Source organism: Panicum hallii, chromosome 8, assembly GCF_002211085.1.
Source record: "Panicum hallii strain FIL2 chromosome 8, PHallii_v3.1, whole genome shotgun sequence".
NCBI lineage: Eukaryota > Viridiplantae > Streptophyta > Magnoliopsida > Poales > Poaceae > Panicum > Panicum hallii.
The window spans coordinates 5234738-5244050 of NC_038049.1; the positions used below are offsets into that span (position 1 = coordinate 5234738).

Genomic DNA, 9313 nt, shown 5'->3' on the forward strand with positions numbered 1-9313 from the left:
CAGCTGAAAGAAGCTTTTCAAAGTTAAAACTATTGAAGAATTATCTAAGGTCCATAATGTCTCAAGAAAGGTTAAATGGTTTGGCCACTTTATGCATCGAGAAGAAATTATTGGATCAGATCAACATTAATGTCATCATCGATGATTTCGCATCGAGAAATGCTAGAAGAAACTTTTAAGGTAATAATATAAATTGTATGCTATAAATATTGCCTTGGATATATTAAAATGTTTTATTACTACTGCTGTTATTGTTACTATTAGTTTATAGTATTATTATGGGGCCCCTCTTTTTAGTTCCGCCCCGGGCCAATAAAAACTCAGGACCGGGCCTGCGCCACACTGAGCCCCCGAGGAGCTGCCGTGCCGAGCCCTTGAGGAGTTGCTCGCCGCCGTCCGCAAGGACGTCCCGCGCCGCCTGCCGTCCCTGCTCACGCCGCCCGCCGTCCCTACTCGCGCGGCCCGCCGTCCCTCCTTGTGCCGGCCGACGTCCCGTGCAGAGCCGCCGCCCTGTCCCGAGGAGCTGCCGCGCCAAGCCCCGGCGCCGCTAGCCATCATCCCCACTTCGAGCCCCTGTGGAGTTGCACGCCGCCTTCCGCGAGGAGGTCCCGCGCAGCCCGCCGTCCCTGCTCGCGCTGCCCGCCATCCCGTGCAGAGGCGCCGCCCCCGCCCCCGCCCCGAGCCCCTAGGAGCTGCCGGCGGCGATCCTAGAGACCCGGCCTCCGCCACGCCGCTCCCGATGCCGGAGCCGCCCCCGACACCCGGCCTCCCCCACGCCGGCCGCACCCCCGACGACCAGCGCCTCCCTGACCACGGCGATCGCCATTGCCTTGTTCTTGCAGTAACATGTTCTTGCTCTGGCTCCCGTCCAAAAAAAATTGTATGCAGTAATAGATTCTGACTCGTGCAATCTGATGGTTACAAATAGTTTGGCTTGGTTAGTTTGCCATGTTGCTGAAACTTTCATCTTGTACTAGTAGTTAGTCAGGATCATGTCGTAAATTGAACTCAAAATTCGGTGTTTTTAATTGTGACCAAATTGAACTCGTGGTTGTCACTGAACTTGCTCTGGATGTATTGATGGAACCTAATTGCCTGTTTCAGCATGAGCTTGTGCTGATGATCAAGTGATGCTGTGTTTGTTCATGCTCTGCATTTGGTACATTTTTCTTGCTCACAAGCTTCTGCCAGTGAAATTACTGGGGAAAAATGAGCTTGCGTCTAAAGAAAGATTATTTGGCATCTGCTGATTATGAGCAAAGGTGATGTAGGAGGATATTCAGAGAGGAGGTAGGCTTCTAACAAATTTGTTAGCACAAACACATGGAGAATCAGACCTGCAGTCTGTTTTGATTCCAATATATAATATCCTGATTGTTTATCTATGTTTGGGCGAGTTTTGTTTGCCCGTCAGTAGATCATCTAACATCGGTATATTTGAGATAGTGATCTTTGCTTCCAAGTTACTGAGTCCAATGGTTTCGTAAGCAATCTCAGAAATGTTTTTGTTTCACTTAACATGTTTTGGTCGAGAAAACTTGTCACCATAAAACTAATCTATTCTTTACTCAAAATTTCTGCATCATCATGAGTTGGTTCCTGTTCCCTGAAGTTTCTGAATGTACAAACGGCGGGTTATTCCATGAAGTTTCATTGATGAACTTACATTGACATGTTCCATTTGGGATAACTAAGCATCTTTACTCATATACAGGGTATAATAAGGCGATATTCACGATTCAAGTCTCATCATGGGAAACAGGTTGAGAATGATGGAGGGGGCCATGGTAATGGTGAGAGTCGAGAAGGCAATGGACGAGAAGGGGATGGAAGCCCTTCTGCATACTTAAACCTCGACCAAAATGAAGAGGTAATTCATTATTGCATATATGTGAGCTCTCTAATTCAGAGAATTGTAGGAAATAATTGTTCAATATATGTGCAGATGTCAGCTCAGATTGAGGAAGAGGCCACGGCGTCAGCTGCCGGTGGGTCCAAACGAGGTCGGAACAAGATGCCCAAGGGTCGATCTCTTATTACCGAGCTCGATGAATTAGGTGAGCCCGTCGCTCCTGTCTCAGTGACGGGGCCATACAAGTCCTCTATTGGTGTGGTAGTGAGGGAAAACGTACACATCAGGTACAGGTACTGGAATACGGAGGATAAGACTTAGGTGGTACCAGACTCGGTCAAGGAAATATGTTGGGGCAAGTTGAAAGAGAAATTCATCTTCCCTGAGGGTTCGGAGGCATTAGCAAGGCGTCAGGCACTATTTCTCATGGGCAACTCATTCAGATACTTTAAATTTACCTTGAACAAGCATGTGAAGAATGAAACTGAGCCAGATTGGGAGAATTTGGCGAACCAACAACCTTTCTGGGAAGAGTTTGTCATGTACAAGATGTCAGAGGTGTCATAGGCCAGCAGCACCATAAATTCTCAGAATTCTAGGAAAAATGATAAGCCCCATAAGATCGTCTCTCGTGGGTATATTAGGAAAATACTCGAGTGGGAGGAGCAGGCAGAGCAGTTGGTCCAGCGTAGTGTTACGCTGCAGACAGATGGGTGGGATCCTCGGGCCGTGAGGTATCTTCTAGGGAGGGGTGACTACTACAACCCTGATGGTTCCCTTGGTTTCCGTAATCATGTTGCCGAGGAATTGGGATGCAAGATTCAGGAAGCACACAAGGCTGCTACCACAGGTGCTTTCGCACCAGATAGGGAGAACGATGAGCTGACTCGAGCACTGGGAACCAAAGAGCACCCCGGCTGCACATGTGGGACCGGCAATGTTCCATGGGGGGTTGCCTTCCACGAACATTTGGGCACATACATGAGCCATGGGAGGAGGAATGCTCAAGGAGAGACCGAGTGGCATAGTCTTTTACAGGCTGTCTATTAACAAGTCCGTGAAGAAGTAAACGCAACGAATGAAAAGTTTCGGGCAGAGCTTGTGGAATCACTTTGCTGGGGTGCTCCCATGGCTCCTGGAGAAGCAATCGCCCATTACCTGAAGGATACGCCAAGGTTACCATTGATACTCTTGTTGAGAGCAAATACGGAGTGGTGGAGTTGGATTTCCCCGTTGATGACAACAAGTTGCTAAGAGTTAACATCGGATGCTTTGTGGTGTGGCAGAAACGCTACATAAAATTTGAATCAGAATCAATCATCTGATCATGATCCTCGAGAGTCACCAGAGAGGGACCTACCTTCACCAATGTCTGAAAGGGAACCAAGCCCGCCATGTCAAAGGGAGCAAATTCCACCAAGTACACCGCCTCAAAGGGAGCAAACTCCTCCTAGCCCCGCGAAAAAAAAGCAATCTTCACCAAGAATGCAGAAGTTATCATCTCAGAAGTGATATTCATCTCAGAAGGGATATTCAGAATCGGCAAAAAAGCCAGAGGCACCATGTGAAGGGACTGGCAAGAAACGGGTGAGTGGGAGCATAACATCGCTCCTCGAAGGAAAGAAAGGAAAGAAGGATGAACCAATCCCCAAAGAAGCAATGGATCATTTCTTAAGTATGGCCAGAGTGCCGCAAACTGGAAATCCGCAACCTCCACCGTCAGACTTTGAGCAAACTTTGAATAAGGAGATGTGGCGGCAAAAAACCCGAACTTCTCACAAGTTAAATGTAGCTGGACGGGCTGCATTTTGTGAGGAAAACAGCATGACAGAGGAAGAACATTTAGTAATAGAGTATGGAGAAGAATGGTATAAACAACCGTAGCACTGACTGTTTGGAAATTTGAATTGGGGAAAGATCTAGTGGATCCATCACAACTCCCACGCTACCCACGAGAATGCGGCAATTGCATTCTTGGTACAAGACACAAAAAGGTGCTGTATTTGGGGCAAGATATTTTGACGAAGATCTTAATAAGGGGAAAACATAGTGTGGGTTGAATTCGAGCACTTGTATCATTTCTACTAGAAGGCTGCCCTCGACGTCTCAATCATGAGCTTGTGGACAATGTAAATATCCTCACTTGTGCTCATCTAGCGTATTTATCACTCATTAGCATGTTTAACTTTTCATCATTCTTTCTAGAATGGAGTCACACAAATGCAGACAAAGTGGGATTAACAACATAGGCTTCTTGGACCCTAGCGTTGTACATGAGAAGACATTCCACTTACCAAAAAATTTTGGATACTTGTACAATGCTTTGCTCGCCATGCAGGATAAAAGATCCATACTTCTTTCATACAATTGCTTGTAAGTGCGTTTTTTACTTCCATACCAAAGTTATGCTCACCATGTTTATTATTAATTTGCTTTGTTGCACCTTATATGCGGCTACCATCATGTCCTACTCAATATCCACCTAGATACTAGCCAAATCTTTATTTCAGACTCACGAAAGAAGCCATTGTCAGCAATGCAGCCCGTCATTGATGCCCTCAACAAGTACGTAAAGCAATTAATTTTATAGAATATTTGAATGTTATGTATCTTATTCATGCAATTTCTTGTTCATAATTTCGCACAAAGGACCTTCACAAGGTACCGTAAGAAAAGCAAAAACCATAGACCTTTTTGGGGAGACTTCACTATACATGAGGTACAATACATCCATAGGCAGCCTTCGAGCAATGATCACTGTGGGTTCTATGTAATACATTACATGCACAGCTACACCGACGATCACTTTGGCAGCCAACTGGTTTGTATGAAATGGTTTCATATTAAGATACGTATGTTCTTGTGTCATGAATTACCTAACTTGTCTAGTATCATATTGTTGTGTCTTATATTTTTTACAGAACTATGAGTTGCGTATTTCTGAATTGCTCTTATCCGAGCTAGTAGCACTGTCAGACCCGGGCCCACGGGACTGCGCACATGGCCTACATCTTATAGGATAAGGGGTGCAACATGGCCCACGCCCTACACCAGTTGTAACTACTGTAGCATAGTAGAACTACTCATACGGTAGTAAAACTAGTCGGATGCAGTAGAAAACTACCCGAAAAGTACTCAGGTAGGACTCCTGGACTCGTATCCAACTAGTACTTTCATGTAACCCTATCCCTCCAAACTATATAAGTGCGGGCAGGAACCCCCTCCAAACATCAGATCATCCGATCACCACGTAAGGCAATACAAACCACACGTGATGTAGGGTATTACGCTCTCAGCGGCCTGAACCTGTCTAAACTTTGTATTCCTTGCACCTTCGAGTTCCTGATCTCGGCGACACCCTACCTACAAACTCACCACCTTGGGGGTATCCCTCGGTGGGCGTGACGGTAAAATACTGTCAGCTAGCACGCCAGGTAGGGGTGTTCATCGAGCATCCACCGGAGAACCCGATTGCATCTCTCAGCTTCACCAGCACCGTGCTCGACGAGGGCACAATTTTCATCTTTGGCTCCTACACCTGCGTCACCAACAGTTTCGGTGGCTTCAACAGCCACCTAGTCGACTCCAGGAATCCAGAGGGCTCTACATCAACTCGAAATAGCGACCTCAACGAGTTCATCAACAACCTTGATGAGTTGCTGCTCCCCGATCTAGCTTGGCAAATCGAAAGGATGTCCATTTTCAACGCGACTTCAACTCATGCTGCACCAGGACTAGTTGGATCGGATTCAAACCGATCGGAGGGGGCTATATAGTCCAAGTCCCTCTCCGACTTGGAGGAAGATTTAGATCGTTTGCTCAAACTCGAGGATGCGGGAGCCACCGCCTATCAGGGGCCCCGTTTTTGACAACTACTCGGACTCCAACGAAGAGTACTCGTTGATTAGTACTACACCTTCAAGCCAGAGCTGAGAAGGACTCGAAGATGAGGGAGCCACTGCTTGTCGGGAGGCCCCCGTTCTTGACAACCACTTGCAATCTGATGACCACTCCGAATCCTTTTTGGGTATTCACCTGGGTTTGATCATAACATCTATGCCGCAAGACCGTTTCGTGTACTAGTAGGGCTTAGAGCCCTTTGAACTACTTGAATATGACTCCTGCCTTGTGGCTTTCACGCAGGAACTGCCCTTCCAGGAGGGCAAACCCCTCTCTCCCATCTCCGAAGGGGGAGAGGGCAGCACGGAGCTACTCGAGTACAGCCATATGGCTGACAACTCGTCGGATCATCAAGTCTACATGGCTTTCCTTCGCAATGCGGATGACGACGAGCCAGGTCCGAGTTTGATGACGAACTACTTGTAGACGTGTCTGCCGACGAGCGTATGGCGGACGCCCCTAGGATGAGAACGAGGAGCATAGAAGGATCCGGAGGTTGAAGAATGCCAAGCGCGCCCAGCGCAGGCGGAATGCGGAAAATCTCGCCCGCAACCCAGTGTACCAAAGGAACCTCAACAACGCTTTTGCAGCAGCTGCGGATCGGGAGTATCGTACACCGATTGGCGCCATTGCAGAAGCAGCGCTTCTAGCTCAACAATTACCACCTAACCCCCAGATACAAAGCTGTAGTATCTAACCTAGCGCGCGCTCGTGCAACTCGATGGGCAACATCCAGTGTCTTCCACTTGGAACATACCCTCAAGGTTTGAGCACCATGGTGACACTGCGCAGATTAGCCGCACCCCTGGAGGAGTTCTCGGGCACCGGAGGAACGACAATCGCCAGCGCAACCAGGGCCAGCAGTCCGCGCGTGGCAACGTCGAGCAAGAGGTACAACAATCCACTCGCCCACCTTGCAACCGGCGCGACGCAAGGCCTCAAGGCGAAGCTCCACCCGAGGCCAGCCTTCACGACGCTCCCATGATTGATCTTAGGCAGAAGATGCGGCGCATCATCGAGGCAAGAAGAAGGGACTGCCCCGACAGGTACCACGACGATGACGATAACAACCGTTTCCCCACCTTCACCTCCATGAAGATTTATCCCGTGGTATCGATAGGCACAAGGCCACCCCTAGTCCACGTTGTTGCAGCACTCACTAAGAGTATTGCTTCCAGGATTCTTTCTTGACTCGCCACCAAGGTTCTCGTCAAGTCCCCAGTCACCTCGATGCCGTCTCCACTAAGGAGCTTCTCCATGAAAGAAGGGGGTCTCCACATCCTCCGCACAAAGCTGTCATCGCCGCTCCACACCAAGCCGGAGGGTCGATAACTTGCCGGCGAACCACTAAGACTCCAAGAGGCCGGCACACCGAGATGCAACTTGTGGTTCTCACAAGAACCAGCACACAAGGCTACAACGCTTTGCTCTCTCACTCTCTCTAGAGCTAATCCTAACACTAACACTCTCAAAGCTTGTGCTAAACGTAAGGATGTGATCAATGAGCTCTTGGGTGGCTTGGAGAATTTCTTCAGAGTGTGGGTAGATTCTCACGAACTCCAGCAATCTCAGATGACCCGGGGTGAGGTCTTATATAGGTTACAGATCTACTCCTAGCCGTTATATGCTTTTTTCAAAAGATTGTTAAACATTTTTTTCAAATTCATCCTCATTCATTGGTTACTATTTTGCAAGATGTTTTGCATGAGAAAACTGCAACTGCTTCGTGGCTCGAGTTCGAGTCATTTTAGTTTGCATGACTAAAGATTTGACAAGCAAAATGCTTTGGGGATGAAATTGTATACAGACAATTTGCACTAGGATGGTTTGGGGTCTTATTCTTTTGTGCTCTTGCAAACTATTGAGAGATACAATCATGACACTCTAACATTGACCGCCGGAGGACAGAAGGACAAACGGGCTGACACGGTGTGCTTCAAAGACCGAAGGTTTGATCTTGTGATGCATTTGTGCCCTTGATTTGATTGCCTGCCAGCCTATTCTTGAATTGGGGACAGACGAAAATCGATCAAATACGAGTCATGTATGGAATGGTTTCTTCAAACCCTTAAACTAGTGGAGCTATAGCAGCCTAGCATTTCTTAAACCGTGGAAACTGGAGTAACAAGGTACGGACTATATTGGTAGACCAGCCTAAACCCGGTGAACACTAGGTGAGCGCATAATCCTCATTTCTCAACCTCCTCTATAAATTCGGCTTGATACCATATCTCTATGCACAACACACATCACATTTAGATTAAGTCTTCCGGCTTCATATATTTCGGTATTTATTTTTGAAGGACGAAGGGAGTAGCCACCGGTAAGGAAATCCTGCATCTGCTGACGCCACTGTACCCGCCGCCCACATGGCCGAGCTCCTCCCCTCCCTCCCGCTGGAGACCCGGTGCCCGCCGCGCCCCCTCCGCCGCTACAACGGCTTCTGGCTGCCGGAGGCGGTCCTGACGGAGGTGGCGGCGATCCACGCCCGCCTGCAGGCCCGGCCCAGCGAGGTCTTCCTCGCCAGCTTCCCCAAGTCCGGCACCACGTGGCTCAAGGCGCTCGCCTTCGCCACGGCGCACCAGGCCAAGCACCCGCCGTCCGGCGCCGGCCACCCGCTCCGCCGCATGAACCCGCACGAGTGCGTCAGGTTCATGGAGATGGACCCGGAGCTCCGGCGCGACGCCAGCAGCCTGGTGTAGGAGTTCGAGGCGATGGAGTCCCCAGTCTCCACGCCTTCATGCCACCCACCTGCCGTTCTGCCTCCTACCGGAGAGCATAACCGGCGGCGAGGGGGCGGCGCCGGCGAGCCGGATCGTGTACGTCTGCCGGAACCCCAAGGACGCGTTCGTCTCGGGGCTGTTCTTTGTGAAGAAGGTCTCATCGGCGTACGGCGCCGGCGCCGAGGCGCGGTCCTTGAGTCTCGAGGAAGCTCTCGAGCTCTTCTGCGAGGGCCGCCTCTTCGCCGGGCCCCAGTGGAAGCACGTCCTCCAGTAGTGGGAGGCGAGCCTGAGGAGGCCGAAGCAGGTGCTGTTCCTCGAGTACGAGAGGATGCTGCACGACCCCAAGGCTACTGTGAAGAAGCTGGCGGAGTTCATGGGGTGTGGATTTTCCAAGGAAGAAGAGGAGGGAGGGGTCGCGGATGAGATCGTGAAGCTGTGCAGCCTGAAGGAGCTCAAGAACATGGAGATGAACAGGAGCGGGGGGAACCAACAACCAAGCCGGCGTCAGGAACGAAGCCTACTTCCGCAAGGGATAGAGTGGTGACTGGAGGAACCACTTGACGCCCGAGATGGCGAAGAAGCTGGAAAAGATAGTGGAGGACGCGCTGCAGGGATCTGGGTTTGCCTTCGTGGACGATGAAATTATGTAATTTACAGGTACATCAGATATATTCAGATGGCTTGCATCATTATCGGCAAAACGGGTGTCAGTAAGACAGTATTAACTGGTTGGCATTATTGGTTAGTTTCAGAGACTTCAGTCGGTAGCATTTGGCCTGAGTGATAGGGAGGAGGAAATAAGGAAATTAGAGTTGGAAATTAGTATTTGATACAGATT

General features: G+C 49.4%; 1 pseudogene; it reads left to right on the forward strand.

Moving 5' to 3' along the window:
- The first annotated feature begins 739 nt into the window (after positions 1–739).
- Positions 740–9125, forward strand: LOC112903551 (annotated as a pseudogene).
- Positions 9126–9313: the final 188 nt, after the last annotated feature.